The sequence below is a fragment of the Capricornis sumatraensis genome, chromosome 19 (assembly GCF_032405125.1).
Source record: "Capricornis sumatraensis isolate serow.1 chromosome 19, serow.2, whole genome shotgun sequence".
NCBI lineage: Eukaryota > Metazoa > Chordata > Mammalia > Artiodactyla > Bovidae > Capricornis > Capricornis sumatraensis.
This window is the reverse complement of record NC_091087.1, coordinates 68,386,787-68,403,049: the sequence shown is the minus strand read 5'-3', so window position 1 is coordinate 68,403,049 and position 16,263 is coordinate 68,386,787.

The window sequence follows — 16,263 nt, the reverse complement described above, 5'->3', positions numbered from 1 at the left end:
CACTTTCCACACGCCCCCACCGGCAGCATTTGTCAACTGGTGGAAGCCTGTGGGTTGAATGCAATGATGTGGATCAGCTGCCTCTCCCCCATCTCAGTCTGGGCTTTTGCAAAGCAGAGCCTGAGACAAGGATTTAGGTGCTAGTAGTTTATTTGAGAGATGATCCCAGGAAGAACATGTGGGTTATGAGAAAGGGACACTGGACGGAAGGAGAACCTACAAAGCGTGGCTCCGGGGTCCCAGGAGAGCCTTCGTAGATCACGCCTCAAAACCTCTCCCCCAGAACCAAACGAGTCGGGGTATTTATCCACCGACTGCCCTTCCTCGTTGGCTAAGAATTAAAATCAGGCCACTAGCACCCTGGTGGTTCCACTGCCCCGGGGGCCAGAGAATGGCCTCAGGAGGGAGACACAGCGAGCCTTCAGCCAGGCAGTGGACGTGGGTCTTCTCTACCTCCCCTCACCATCGCAAACCCCAACCAAGCTTAGCAGTTCTGTCGACTCTGACGAAGTCTTCCTGCCTTGGGCTTCCCAGGGCACCCTTAGCAGGGGTGAAGAGAGAGCCCCTGGGAACCAGGCAGCCCCTGGCAGACCCTTAGGCCCTACACCACAACGTCCGCCACTCAGTGCCTCACTACCACCACGTGCCTGGAGGTCTTGGGGACAAATAACACAGCGCCTCTCCTTTGGGTTACATCAGGCCACCCCAAGGCACCTGCAAAGAGGGTGGTGGAGGGTCACACGTGCTGCTGGGAAAAATCAAGCAGGACCAGGCATGGATGGCGGGGGTAGTGCTGCAGAGAGGGAGTGGGGAGGACCATGGTTTTGGTCTCTCCTTTGGGTCACATCTGGCCACCCCAAGGCGTCTGAGTTCCCATGGCACTTCTCATCCCCACGGGCTCCAGGGCAGGAACCCCCAGGCCCTATTCCCTCTACCACGCTCCCCATTTCCCTTCCCAGGCTCTGTCTTACTCCCCAACTCTCTGTCCCCCGTCTCCACTTTGTCTTCATAGCACATACTACCATCTGACCTACAGCGTATTTTCCTTGTCTGTCTCTACCCATCGTGACCACAAGTTCCAGGAGAGCATATCTTCTTGTCTGCTTACTCACTGCCCTACCTCTGGCACCTGGGATGATGCTGGGCATGAAGTCAGCAATCATGAAGTGTTTAAGTGACTTCCCTGGCAGTCCACTGGCTAAAATTCTGCACTGCCAATGCAGGGGACATGGGTTCAAATATTCCCTATGCTGTTCATTATAATACTATTACTGTTATTACTTACAGGAAATTAAGATCCCACATGCTGCAAGATCTGGCCAAAATATTAGGGGGAAAAAGATACCTAATTAAAAAAAAAGAAAAGTGAAGTGAAAGTCGCTCAGTCATGTCCAACTCTTTGCGACCTCATGGACTATACAGTCCATGGAATTCTCCAGGCCATGATACTGGAATGGGTAACCTTTCCTTTCTCCAGGGGATCTTCCCAACCCAGGGATCAAACCCAGGTCTCGCGCGTTGCGGGCAGCTTCTTTACCAGCTGAGCCACAAAGGAAGCCCAAGATTACTGGAGAAAAGAGAAGAGTATTTAATCCAGAGAATGACCGCTAATGAGCACAGGATTTCTTCTGGGATGATGAAAATGTTTTAAAATTGTAATGGTTGCATACCTCTGTGAATATAATAAGAGCCATAGAATTTATACTTCTAATGGGTGAATTGTATGGTATGTGGATTCTACTCAACAAAGCTGATATTAAAAAAGGAAAAAGACAATTAGAGAACCAGAAAAAGAAATGTTTAATCCATGTTGAATGGCCAGCTCAGGGATCAGAGTTACTTTTTCAGAAGTCAAGAGAGGGCCAGAAATGTAGAAATGCTACAATGGCCACAAAATCTGTGATACACCGCAAATGTGCATGTTTACCAAATGAACGCTTTTAACGGCCCCAAAGGCAGCACAGTTCACGTTGCTTATCACAAGATAAAAACCACGTGCATTTTAATGAATTCTTACTGCCTGGCCTGCACCCTGTAAAGGAGCCTCCGTGGGACATGCAGGCGGATGTTGCAAAACGGAGTCTAGTTTTTGCCCTTCAATGCATCCGTGCAGTTGTCGGAAACTTCATCGGAGGAGCCATCCAACGTCCAGATTCAAGGCCTATTGTTAATACGAGCACTCACATCCTCCTTCCAGAGGCTCTGCTTTCCTCTGGTTTCACCAAGCCGCCACCCCACAGCCTGTCAACGGGTGCCCATTGCCCCCTTGGCCACCCATCCCTCATGGACCGGGAGCCATGGTCCTACCCACCCCCTCCTTGCAGCACTACCCACGCCATCCACGCCCAGTCCTGCTTGATTTTCCCCAGCAGCACGTATGACCCTCCACCACCCTCTATGATTGGTTTTCTTAGTGGCTTATTTCTGCAACAAACTGCAGGCTGAACAAGGGCAGGGATTTCTGCCCACTTTCCCCGCTGCTGGTTCCCCAGCATATAGCCCTGTGCCAGGCAAATAGTAAGCCCTCAATATATTCCTCTCTCCTAATGGCACCAAAACACCTACTTGGCAACTGTCAGCTGGGCACGGGCCACTCCTCAACTGGCTCCAGGGACTGGCCCCCAGGCCCCTGCCCTCTGCTGGGCCAGCAGCCCAGGGCTCATCCTCCCAGAGTTCATTCTCCCATTGTCTCTGCCGAGTCTGACAGAAGCAGTGAGCATCTCCACAGACTCACACCGCCCTCAAACCAGGCCCGACAGGCAGATCCCGTTAATTAGGGCACCCCAGCCAATGACCTATGGCATGAATATATCAGGCGAATGTCTGGGGGGCGATGTTTTCTGGCTTTTAAACAGGCCCCTCATTAACGCCCTGCCGGGTCTCCTGCTGAAGCAGTGCCAGGCTCACCTCGGGGGAATTCGGGGGCTCACCAGGGGAAAAGACAAGACCCTGAGCCATCTGGGCTGAAAACTATCCTCGGAGGGGACCTTGACCCCAGCCGAGTCATCAGGACACACCTCGGTTTCCTCCAGAAAACACGGGGGAATGCCGTTTCCCAATTCCAGGAAGCACGAGAAGGATATAGCACATGACACTCTGCAGACGGCTCTGTCTGCCTGAGTGACCTGGAAAGGGCTGATCGCCCCTTCCTGGATGACGATGATGAAAAGTTTTAATGAGCATCTATTTATTTACTCTGAGCTACCCTGCCAGGTGTTCTCACAAAACAAATCTTGCTTAAACAGCTCTGTCAATCAGGAAATAGGCAGTATGAGTCCATTTCATAAGAAGAAGCATGTCTTCAGAAAGGTCAAGTCAGTGGTCCTGAAGAGGTTGAGCAGGGGACCTGGCGGGGAGCCACTGGAGGGGACCCCATGTCAGAGACCAGCGCCCCCCGCTGTCTGAGGCTGGCTCAGGCTTCAGCAGCGTGAAGTCTCTCCCCTGGGAATAGTCAGGGCTTGGTGCTTCCGTGGCAGAGCAAGACCCCCAGGCCACACAGTCGCACTGGCCTGCTCTGTGACACACAAGAGGCCTTCCCAGCCGTGCCCAGCCTCCTGGTGCCCATGCCCAAGTAGCCTTGGAGTACTGTGTAAGAGCCGCTGGCCACAAGGCAGGCTGAAAGGGGCCAGGTCAACACAATGAGGACTTCAGATTGAATCAACAGCATCTCAGGTGTGACTATTGCTGCTGCTGTTGTCCAGTTGCTCAGTCGTATCTGACTCTTTGTGACCCCATGAACTGCAGCACACTGGGCTTCCCTGTCCTTCACTATCTGAATCAAGTTCTGGGGCCTCAGATGATAACAGGCTCAAATGTTTCCCAAACGGGTTCCTTATAAAACTGACCACACCAGACACTCACTGGTGAGCGGGGAGGAGTGTCTCAGCCAGGCTCACAGCATACACGTGAAGAATGGGAAAGATCTCTTACAGGACCCCAGCATCCCTCCAAGTTGTTGACCATGGGACACGTCTGACCTGCTTTCTGCCTCCCACAAATGCTGGCCTGCATCAGTTTCCGACTTCAAAGCAGGAAGGAGGACTTCCCTGGTGATCCAGTGGTAAAGAATTCGCCTGCCAACGCAGGGGACATGGGTTCAATCCCTGATCCGGGAAGATCCCACACGCTGCAGGGCAACAAGGCCTGTGCACAACTGCAGATCATGTGCTCTAGAGCCTGGGAGCTGCAACTGCTGAGCCCTGTGCCCTGGAGCCCACGCTGTGCAGCAAGAGAAGCCATCACAATGAGAAGCCTGAGCAGCGCAGCTAGATAAAGACCGCATGCAGCATCGAAGACCCAGCACGGCCAAAAATAAATAAAAATGAGAGGCTCCTTTGCTTGTGTCATCCTTTAATCCTTATACATGATTAAGTGAAGTGAGTGAAAGTCACTCAGTAGTGTCTGACTCTTTGCGACCCCAGGGACTATATAGTCCATGGAACGCTCCAGGCCAGAATATTAGAATGGGTAGCCTTTCCCTTCTCCAGGGGATCTTCCCAACCCAGGGATCGAACCCAGATCTGCCACATTGCAGGCCAATTCTTTACCAGGTGAGTCGCCAGGGAAGCCCAAGAATACTAGAGTGGGTAGCCTATCCCTTCGCCGGTGGATCTTCCTGACCCAGGAATCGAACAGGGGTCTCCTGCATTACAGGCGGATTCTTTACCAACTGAGCTATGAGGGAAGCCCATGCATGATTAAAAAGCCGAGCAAAAGTGGACATTGACTGCTTGTGTCTGCCCAGCGTCTACTTCCTAGTCTTCTGGAAATGGCACCCCAATTTTCTTTTTCAGGCACCCACCCTCTCCAACTCCTCTTTTTATAACAGTTTTGTTGAAACAGGATCACAAACTATACAACTGACCTATTTAAACTGTACAAGTCCACAATTTTTAGTATATTCTCAGATGTGTGCCGTCATCATCCCAATCAATTTTGAACATTTTCATCACCTCAAAAAACAAACTCTGTACCCTTTAGGGTTGCCCTCATCCCCCTCTTCCCCTAAATCCAAGCAGACTCTCATCTTTTTCCTATCTCTGTACTCCTATCTCTATTTGTCTAGTGAGCTCATTTTATAGAAAAGGAGTCATTTGATATACTGTCTTATGTGATTTGCTTCTGTCATCTAACCTAAGGAGTTTTCAAGACGCCTCCAAGATGTAGCATATCAGTGCTTCGTCCTTTTTATGGGTGAGTAATATTCCCCTGCAATGCAGACCCTGGTGGATCAGATGGTAAAGAATCTGCGTACAATGCAGGAAACCTGTGTTCAATCCCTGGGTCAGGGAGATCCTCTGGGGAAGGGAGTGGCTACCCACTCCAGTAGAACTGGAGAACTCACACAGGCATGTCACATTTTGTTTACCCATTCGCCTATTGATGAGCATTTGGGTTGTTTCCCCTTTTAGGTTATTATGAGCAATGCTGCTGTGAACACTTGTATACAGGTTTTTACATGGACACATTTTCATTACACTTGGGTGTCTATACCTAGGAGTGGAATTGTTGGATCATGTCATTGTCATTTAGTCGCTTGGTCGTGTCCAACTCTTTGCAACCCCATGGACTGCAGCACACTAGGCTCCCCTGTCCTTCGCTATCTCCCTGAGTTTGCTCAAACTCATGTTCATTGAGTCGATGATGCCTTCCAACCATCTCATCCTCTGTTGCCCCCTTCTCTTTTTGCTTTCAAGCTTTCCTGGCATCAAGGTCTTTTCCAATGAGTTGGTTCTTCGCATCGGGTGGCCAAAGTATTGGAGCTTCAGCATCAGTACTTCTAACGAACATTCAGGCTTAATTTCCTTTAGGGTTGACTGGTTTGATCTCCTTGCCATCCAAGGGACTACAGGGATCATATCATAACTCTGTGTTTAACCATTTGAGAAACTGCCAGACTGTTTTCCAAAATGGCTGCAATATCTAGGTATGAAACTCCCAGTCTTTCCCTACCATCACCAGCACTTGTCCTTGCCTGGCCCTCTAACTGGTCAACCACATGGAGCTTCACAACTGAGCAGAGACCTCAGCATGGCTACCTCCCCTCACCTGACCCACGTATCACTTAAGCATTTTGTGCCTTGTAAACTGACGGCATTTATGCTGATGAGCAGTCCAACGGAACAGGCTACTGGTTATTCTTTTCAGGTTGTGCGTTACAGGAAAGAAATTCTGAGTCAGTGGACTCCATGGGACTCGTATGAAACTCCTCTTACCCTACAGCCTGGGTGACATAATCCCAGTTCAGAGCCACGGCTTCCTCATCTCAGAAACCAGGTCACATTCTCATCAGGCTATGGTGGCCAGAACCTGAGAAACAACACTTGTAACATCAGTTGTTCAAACTGACTTCAAACAAACCCCACCAAATGTTTGGGTCTTTCCAACCAGGCTCTGATGCTGAGGCTGAAGCTCTAATACTTTGGCCACCTGATGCAAAGAGCGGGCTCAATGGAAAAAACCCTGATGCTGGGAGAGATTAAAGGCAAAAGAGAAAGAAGGTAACAGAGGATGAGATGGTTAGACAGCATCACTGATTCAATGGACATGAATTTGAGCAAACTCCAGGAGACAGTGAAGGACAGGGAAGCCTGGCGTGTGAAAGCTGGTGGGGTTGCAAAGAGTAGGACATGACTTAGTAACTTAACAACAAGAACAAACCATGCTCTTGGGTGCTTCCCAGTTCTGCCTCCTGGGACCCAGCACAGGGCATTTCATCTTTTCAATCGGTATCAATAACACGGCTTCCCTCGTGGCTCAGCTGGTAAAGAATCTGTCTGCAATGCAGGAGACCCCTCCCTCCTCATGGCTGGGCCAAGGAAGGTCCAACAACTTGAGAATCTGTCCCAGGCACCCCACACAGAGGAGGAGAGGGCTTTACCGAGCAGATTCTCCCCAAGAATTCAGGCAGGAGGGGCTCCTTTTCTTTCCCGGCTCCTGGCGAGCCGCCATCACCACCACTCTTTGGAGTCCATCTGGCCCAGCTGTTAACAACATCCCTGGTATCATGACAATGAGAGGATGTCAGTTTTCAGCTGCAATGGACTCCTTTTCGGCTCTGCACTGAGAGTCCATTAAGAATGCCCTCGCCTCTAAAATGTGACATCCCCAGGTTAAATTCTTTGTAAGCAGATGTTTATTTTTAGAGAGCCACTGTATGGGCTATTATTGAATGCTTAAGCAGTTCCTTAAGACGAGGGTCACCAAAGGCTTCTGCTGTAGAAAAACCTCCGCATAATACCGCCTGCTGAACAACGCTGCTGAGGGAGAAAGAGGGGGAGAAAAGGGAGTCTTTTATTTAAAGAAGGAGGAATTTGATGAGGGGGGGAACTTCTGAAAGCTTTTCTGTTGAAAGAGACAGACTTGTGTGTTTCCATTCAGGGTGGAAATGGATTCAATAAAGTTTATTTTTCAGGGTATTTTGAATGACAATGACAACACTCGCCAGGGCGCAGGGGACAGGCTATGACTAGGAGACACCTGCAGGCCAAGAACACACAGCCTGGTCCAAGGCCGGAGGTTAACGCAAGCTCTCAGAGCCCCGTGCTCTATGTTGCTTCTACGTCTAGTCTGGGGAAGATGAGAGAGCTTGGTCTCAGACAGCCTGTGGAAAGGGGGTCTGTGAGGTTTCTTCCTGGTCTAGAGAGGGGAGATTCTCTGAGATGCTGCTAGAGACAATGATGCTTTCAATTCCCACATGATGGTGCTGAGCCCAGGCTTGATAACAGCAGTCTAAGAAGGATGGTGAGGGCTTCCCTGGTAGCTCAGTGGTTAAAAAAAAAAAAAAAATCTGCCTGCCAGTGCAGGAGACACAGCTTCAATCCCTGATCCAGGAAGATCCCACATGCCCCAGAGCAATGAAGCCCATGAGCCACAACTACCCATCCTGTGCTGTAGGGCTCTGGAGCCACAGCTACTGAACCCCATGTGCCCTGGAGTCCACGCTCTGCAAAAAGAGAAGCCACAGCATGAGAAGCCGACGCACTGCAACTAGAGACGAGCCCTTGCAGCAACAAAGCACCAGCACTGCCAAAAATAATTTTAAAAACACAATTATTTTTTAAAATAGAAAAATGGAGATCAAGCTAACATTTCCCAAGCTGCCAGTTCCTGTGGAAAGCACGTTCTATGTCTTAGCACAATGAACCCTCACAATGACCGAGGAAGTGGGTATGATTACTCCTCATTTACAGCAGAGACTAACTCAGAGAGGTTAAGTTACTTGCCTGTTGTAGATGCTGCTGTGTGTTCATCAACACGCCTTTCTTTTTCTTCAGGGCCAGGCAGGTAGACCAGATGTTCCTGCTTCCCAGTTCTGAGTAGCTGAATGACTGAGTTCTGACTGAAGGATTGTAAGCAAAACAGAGAGTCCCATTTCTTGGGCCCAACCTGTGCTCCCCTCCTGTGAGCTCCTGCAAGCTTTTTCATTATCCACTGGCTAACTGAGAGAGCACTCTGAGAATGAAGAAACACAGATGGAAGGGCCCCAGTGGCCAGAGGACAGGTTGCTTGCCCGGTCAGGAACACCTGCATTAGACTGTGGTGTAAGCGATGAATATGCTGGTTTTGGACCCCTGACAACTCTGAGCTCATCTACACTAGAAGCTATATTGGTAGAGGCATCATGCAATTTCACTAAGAAAACCTGAGACCACGCTCCTTTAATCAGCCCACACTGTGATGGGCAATCAATTCCTGTTTCATCATTCCCTACTCCGTACCAGGCTCTGCCAGCCACCAGGATCACAGACAAGTGGTAGGGTCCCTGTCTCCAAGTCAACCCTTAACAAGAAGTCATTTTCATCTCTTCTTTACCCAGTGTTTTGGATCACATCTGTGGGCCAAGAGGTGTGGTACTGGGCACAGTGGGCAGGAAATGGAAATATTGCCCCAACTCTCAAGGGGCTTTTGGACCAGTGGGAACATCCCAGGGAGTGTCCCTAGGACACTGAGGATGATGTCATTACTCATCTGACTGTGGGAAGTTAGAGAAAGCCTATCATAGGAGGTGGAGCTTGAGCTGGGCTTTGAAGGGCGAGTGAGGCAGGGGTGAGTGAGGCAGAACCGAGTGGTCAAGCAGGGTGAAGGAGTTTAGGAAGAGGAGCCAGAAGGACCAAAGACACAGCTTCATGAGAAAGGTAGGGAGGATGGAGGGGATCTGAGGTCTTTGATGGGACTGGAGCCTGAAGTACAAGACAGGCACCCCCTCCATCCCAGCATCTCCTTGTTTTAGGTTCTCATCACCATGGCAATGGCCTCCAGCCATCATCCTGCCTGAACTCCACATGGGCTCACCAGGGCAACAGCTGAACTTCTAGTGGCCTACAAGGAAGCTCTGATGCTGCCCGTGCTGACTCCTCCAGTCATACCTCCTGGCCCTCACTGTCCTGAACTTGCCATTTCAGCAGCTCTGAGCCACTCTGTGCTGCTTGGTGCCTCCATGCCTTTGTTCACACTGTTCCCTCTGTCCGGGAAGGCCTCCCTGACCCAGACTTGTCCACCTCCCCAGTCGTACTCCCCTCCTACAGGAATGTCCTTACCTGCCCATCCCACGCCCACAACAGGCCCAATGTCTCTCTGTGTTCTCTGCACACACCCTTTATCATCACCCTTGACCACATGAAATGGGTTTGTTTGTTCACTAGCCATGTTCCGCTCTCCGCCCCCACATCATGGTGTGCCTCGCACATGGCCGATGCTCAGTATGTTTGCTGAGCTGATCAGACTGACGACCTGGTCCATCTGATTAAAGCCCAATCACACCAATGGCTTTGGGTCATCTGGACTCAGAGATGGTCAACCCAGCTGTAAATAAAACTGAATTGACTCTACTTGGTGCAAGATCAGTAGTTTTTTTTTTCTCCTTTAGACCATTTCACCTCTATGACTTGGAAGAGGCTCCTCAGAAGCAGCCCCCCAATGTGGATGCCTCTGAAATAATCCGTTAGGAGGTGTTCCCAGTAGAAATGTGTAAGGGAGCAAGGAAGTAGGGCCAGTCAGAAAGACAGCCATCAAGGGAGTGGTACCCAGCAAAGTCTCCCAGACGGCAACTCTGGGGCAACCCCTGAGCAGGGGACACGTCTCAGAGTTGTCCACTCAGGGGCCAAGTATGGTGGTACTCTTACCTCACTTCCTGGTACCTCCAGCCCTTCGCACACGTGAGCTAAGTGATCTTCGGGTACCCGATGGCAGTCCTTCAGCCAAAGGCCCACAGCAGGCTCTTGGGAGTGGAAGCAGTGGGTGTGAGATGGTCAAGCAATCCCCGAGGGTCCAGGTGGTCAAGGGGGAGCCCCAGAAGCTCCTGCTACACTCTCCTGGCTCAGTCTCCCCCTTAGGACAAGATAATCCCCTCAAGTGCTTTCTAACTGTAACTTCTTCTGGCTCCGTGACCTCAGTCCTCAGCAGGCTGTCATCAGAGGCTCAGAAAGACCCTGCAGCCAGGCAGAAGCAACGATGAGCCTCTCGTCAGCGTTCAGGAGTCTGAGGAGGGTGTGCAGAGCACAGGTGATGCCCTCACAGAATTCCTCCCAACGGGGCTTCATCAGCATGGCACCACGAGAAGCCATCTGTTCTGGCTCTCTTGGCATCGTCTGTCCATCTTTAGCCATCAGAGGTCTGTGCCATGGAGCAAATTCGAGCTTTGTAGCGATCAGTTTAGGCTTTCTTGGGCAAGGGTCATGCATGGAGGAGACATGATGTAAGTTTCATACATGAAATGCTCAAGAATGATAGCTTTATGTGCCCTTCTGCTGCAACGAGTCTAAGGAGGGCAGGTGGCATGGTACCTGGGAACAAGAGGGCTTTGAGCTTCAGAAGGACTGGATTTGTGTTCTGGCTTTGGTTTCCCTGGTAACTCAGATGGTAAAGAATCTTCCCATGGCATGGGAGACCCATGTTTGATGCCTGGGTCAGGAAGATCTGCTGGAGAAAGGCATGGCCACCCAATCCAGTATTCTTGCCTGTAGAATCCCATGGACTGAATTTCTGTCCATGGGATCGCAGAGTTGGACACGACTGAGTGACTAACACTTTCTATTTTCACTTTCTGCCTTTACCAGCTGAATGATCTTGAGCAACGGACAAACCTTTCTGAGCTCTTGTTTTCCCCATTGCCAAGCCACACATAATCCTCAGGCTGTTGTGAGAATTAGACTAAATGTCATATCGAAAGTGCTCTGCACATAGTAGGTGCTTTGAAAACCTGACTATCTTTTCACTCTTTCACTTTCTCCGCTTACCCTCATGCTCATCATCTTTTTTATGACCAGTGCTCAAGAAATACTGATTGAAAGGATGTCTATGTGAATGGAATTTTGAATGAATGGATGGAGGGATAGATGCTTTGTTGGATGAATGATGGATGTCTGGATGGATGAATGGTTGGATGTTACATTGACTGATGGATGAACGGATGAACTAGGGGGTGGAAAAGACTGCTTTTTGAAGTTGGGAAGACCTAGCTAGCTTTTAATCTCATTCTGCTGTGTAAGAGTCTTCAGGTTACTTTACCTTGTCAAACTTCATCTTCAAAGTAGGGGTCATCATTCCTGTTTTCCAGAATATCTGGGAAGAAAAATGGGAAAATGCATACAGTACACAAGCCTAAGTAAATGGCACGTGGGAGATGCTCAACAGATGCTATTTCACGTGGGAATCAAATGACCGGCCCCAGCTCTCCATTCCTCCCTAGTCACACCCTTGCCATTGTCTCGTCACTAACAGACTGCTCCCTCCACCCGCTGACTCTGAGGTTGACCGTGTAAGTTTCTCTGGCCAGTGGCATGCATGGGAGTGAGTTAGCCACTTTCAAACCTATGCCTTAGGAGACCGTATTGTCTTGTGGTTCTGCCATTGCCACAAGAATCCCTCCCCCAGGGTAGCAGCTGCCCGTTCTGTCAAAGTCCCAAAGTTAACACATATGGGACAGAACACCCCGCTGAGCAAGACCAGACCCACAGTGAAGCACAGCTGCCCAGCTGAGCCTACAGAGTTTGGGGGTGGTTTGTTACACAGCACCTTCTAGCAACAGCTAACCAATACATGTCCCACTCTGTGGGTCTCCTTAGGGTCCCATCTGATAACTTACACCCAGAACTAGACTCCTCTCCTGAAAAGGATCCAGTATGCTTCCCTCATCCCACCACCAACTGTACCTCACCCCCTCCATCGACAAGTTTTGCGCCAAACGTCCATATCCTGCAGACACTGGCGGAGTCCCCCTCTCCCGAAGCCAGCCGCACATTAACAAAAATGCTTTCACAGGCAAGAGAAGGCAATAGAGGCCAAGGTCTGCTTCCCGGCCTCTGAAAAGAATCTTTTGTTGGTGATAATGCCTTCGGCGAGGGCGCTCACGTTCCTCGATCAACCACTCAGCATAAGTTAGGGAAAGAGGTGTATGTTTCACTGAAGCTGCCCACTTCAGTTTCGTCTTTGTCGGAAAAAAAAAAAAATTAAAAGCACTTCACATGTCCATATAAGTACATCATTACTTTCTGAGTGCTTTATCATCATTACCGAGTATTCCCGCACAATCGCAGGGAGACCTTGACTCCCAGTGAATCACCCTGCCTTCGGCTTTGGGGCTACTCTGCCCGGCGCGTCGCAGGCTTTGTTCCGTCCATGCTATTGATGCCTCCTGTGAAGGAGTAGAAGAGGAAGCTCTCCAAGTAAATAGATACTCTTTCTGTTTCCATTCAAGGCTTTGAGCCATTCTTTAACCTCCGATCATGCCGGATAAATCATCTTTGCTTAGGAGGTCTGCTGAGGCTCAAAGGAAAGAATTTTCCTTGGGGACCTCCATTTATCTCAGTAGACAGTGGGGACAATACAAAGAGAAGGGAGCCAGAGCTGGGCAGACTTGAGATAGTTCAGGGGTATTGGGTTGGGTGTGCAGAAACTGGATGGTGAGTGTGAAGCGTATCGGGATTTAATTGAATTCTCCAGTCCCTAAGGCACTTAGGCTCACAAAGTTACCTGGTCCCTCCTGGGTGAGACTAAGTGGAAAGTGCCTGAGAACCCTGCTCTTGTTGTGGAATGTGGTCTCGCTTGGCACTCCCATGGATTCTGTCTTGTCTTCCCATCACCAGCCTCTCCCTAACGAGTGAGCCACAGGTCCTTCACACTTTATCACCTGCAAAGCCGCCTCCCATCCCATCCTCACTTAAGCTCGGTGGTGGTGGGGGAGGGCGGCAGAGCATGGAAGGAAACTGAGGCCTGAAAGCTTCATCCTCTAAGGGCGCACAGAACTGGTTATCTGCAGAGCAAGGCTGGGGTCCTAACCCGGGACACTTCCTGCTACAAGCAGTCAGGAACACCCACAATGGACTTATCAGCTCCCTGAACAAAGTGGAGAAGACACCCAGGAATCATTCATTCAGTCATTCCCCACATATTTATAGTGTGCCCACTAGCTGTCAAGAACTACTGGCTCTGGGTGCTAAGTGACAGCTCTTCCAAGGCTGACAAATTATAGGTCTGGAAATCAGAAAGGAAATTGTCTACTTGGCCGCACAATCTTGTCTCAAATCCCAGTGATGTGAGAAGCATTCTAGAACCTCCCAAACGCCTGGAGTGGGGAGCAGAGGTGGGTTGCACACCTGTGAGCCACCGCGGGGCAGAGATGAGGCTTGTTTGTGTCCCAATGTCCAGCGCCCAGCACGGGCCTGCGTACAGGGGCCTCAGAAGGTGTTAGGAATGATCCAGATGCCTCCCTGTCTCCACCATTGACCTCTGGCCTGCCTCCACCTCCTGGGCCTCCCAGCTTGTTCCTGACAGTCCTTTCCCCCTCCGGTGTTTCCCCCACCCTCCTGCCTGCCTGAGGGGCTGACCACACATCACATTCCCTCTGTCAACCTGCCCACGGCTCCTAGGGCCCCTCAGGACAAAGTCAAAACCATTTAACAAGACCGGTGTGGCCATCCTCAGTGACACGACCCTCATCAGCTTCTCCAGCCTCCTCTCTCACCAACATGCACCTGTGATGACATCACACATGCACACACCCCCAGAGAGGTACACACCACACACATACACACAGACACAAACCACACACACAGATAGAAACACAGAGATACACACACCACACACACATACACACACATCCTATAACATACACACATATGTACCTGAGACAATACACACACACACCCCCATCACACACACACACAGATGGAAACAGAGATACATACACCACACTCAGACACACACACCTGTCACACATACACACACCCCATCACATACACACATACACCACAGAGGCAATACACACACACACATCTATCACACACCCACATATCACAGACACACACAAACATACACAGACACACAAACAAACATCACAGTAACAGCATGCACCCCACACACACTCCTGCTGTTTCTCACCCCTCCCCTAGGACACCTCTCCTGACCAGCTCCCCGCTTCCCAGGGCTCCCAGAGCCTCATGTTCCTGCCTGAGCATCCTCCCCTCCTCGTCTCCTCAGACTTCCACTCCGGTTTGGGAGGAGAGGGTCCTGACTCTTCCCACTTTGCAGACAGGGAAGCTGAGACTCTGTGCACTTGTGTAGTCTGACCAAGGACACGGTGACTGGGCGGGGTGCCAGGAAGCCCTCAGGGCTGGGGAGCTCCCAGCTCAGCCACGGGAGGGTGCAGTCCATCCCGTTTCAGACGCCAAGCCAGTGGCTACAGAGGTTGCGGTCCTTGCCTCCCTGCGGTCCCAGGGAGCTATGGGGCCCCGCCTGGCTCCCTGGCTCTCCCGGGTCTCCAGGGCTCCCTTCCAGAGCCAGCTCCTCCCCTAGGCTGGGAAACAGGGATGGAACCGTACTTGCTTCTTCATCCCAGGACCCGGCACAGGGCCAGCTGAGAGCAGGTGCACCAGCAAATGGGAATTAGACAAACACCCGCGCCACTCCAATATCAAGAGACAGGCACAGTGTCGTGGCTTGTGGGTTGCATCCTACTGGTCTGAAGGACAGAGATTGGGGTCCCCTTCTCTTGGAACCAGTCCTCTCCCTCCAGAAAAAGCGTGGGACTTAAGAGGCTCCGGCTTCCACCCTGCCTCTGTCCTGATGAGACAGGCGATGCTGCAGAGAAACCCACCCAGCTTCCCCCTCCTCCAGGACCCCAACCCTTCCTGCCCTTGGCTTAGAGGCTCCCCCAGTCGTGTCGTCACCTCCAAAGGCTCCGCAAGCCCGAAGGACACCACCACGGACAGGGACTTGCGCTCCCGGGGCAAGGGCGGTGTGTGGGGCAGGCGCCTGTCTCACTGAGTTTGTATCAGAGAGGGTGCTTTGTGGCCCAGAGGAGCGGGGTTGGTAGAGAGGCTGCTGCAGGGGTCGGTGGAGCCCTGGTGGGCGTGGCCGGAAGCCCTCCAGATGGAGACATGAGAGCTTGTTAACCTGAGGACCGCAGAGCTGCAGGGAGAAGATTCAGAGCTGCCTCCCAGGTTTCTGCCCCTTGAGACGGCCACAGCTCACCACGTGCCGAGACCTGAGAAGAACGTGAGAATGAAGTGATGAGTTCTGTCTGGGACCGACGCCTTATGCCCCTGCACAGGGCTTGTTCAGGGAGCAGCCTACACTGAGGCAGGAAAGTAGACCAGTTGGGTTTGATCGAGGTGATGAGGGAACAGAAGCAGAGATTCAGCCCGTGCTGTGTGTGCCTTTGAGCCTGCTAAGTCGCTTCAGCCGTATCTGACTCTTTGCAATCACCCCATGCTGGGAAACAGCCAAGGCACACGCTCGTAGGAGGGACAGCTTCCACAGAGTCGCACGGGGTCACACCAGTGCAGAACTTCAGGCTTCTTTGTGCTCTGACACGCTATTTTCAAGGCTGCCCTCAAGAATCAAAGAGATGACAGAAGAATAGATAAAGATGAGATGGTACGTGTATACAGTGGAATACTACCCAGCCACAAAAAAGAGTGAAATGATGCCATTTGCCGCAACACGGATGGACCCAGAGATTATCAGACAAACTGAATTAAGTCAGATACAGAGAAAGACAAATATATGATACTGCTTATAAGTGAAATCTAAAAAAATTAACGGTACAAATAAACTCATTTATTAAGCAGAAACAGACCCACAGACATAGTAAACAAACTTATGGGATTTCCCAGTGGCTAAGACTCTGGGCTCCTAATTCAAGGTGCCTGGGTTCAATCCCTAGTCGGGGAACCAAATCCCACATGGCACAGCTAAGAGTTCGCATGCTTCAACTAAAGATCTCATCATGCCACCATGAAGACTTGGTGCAGCCAAATAAAT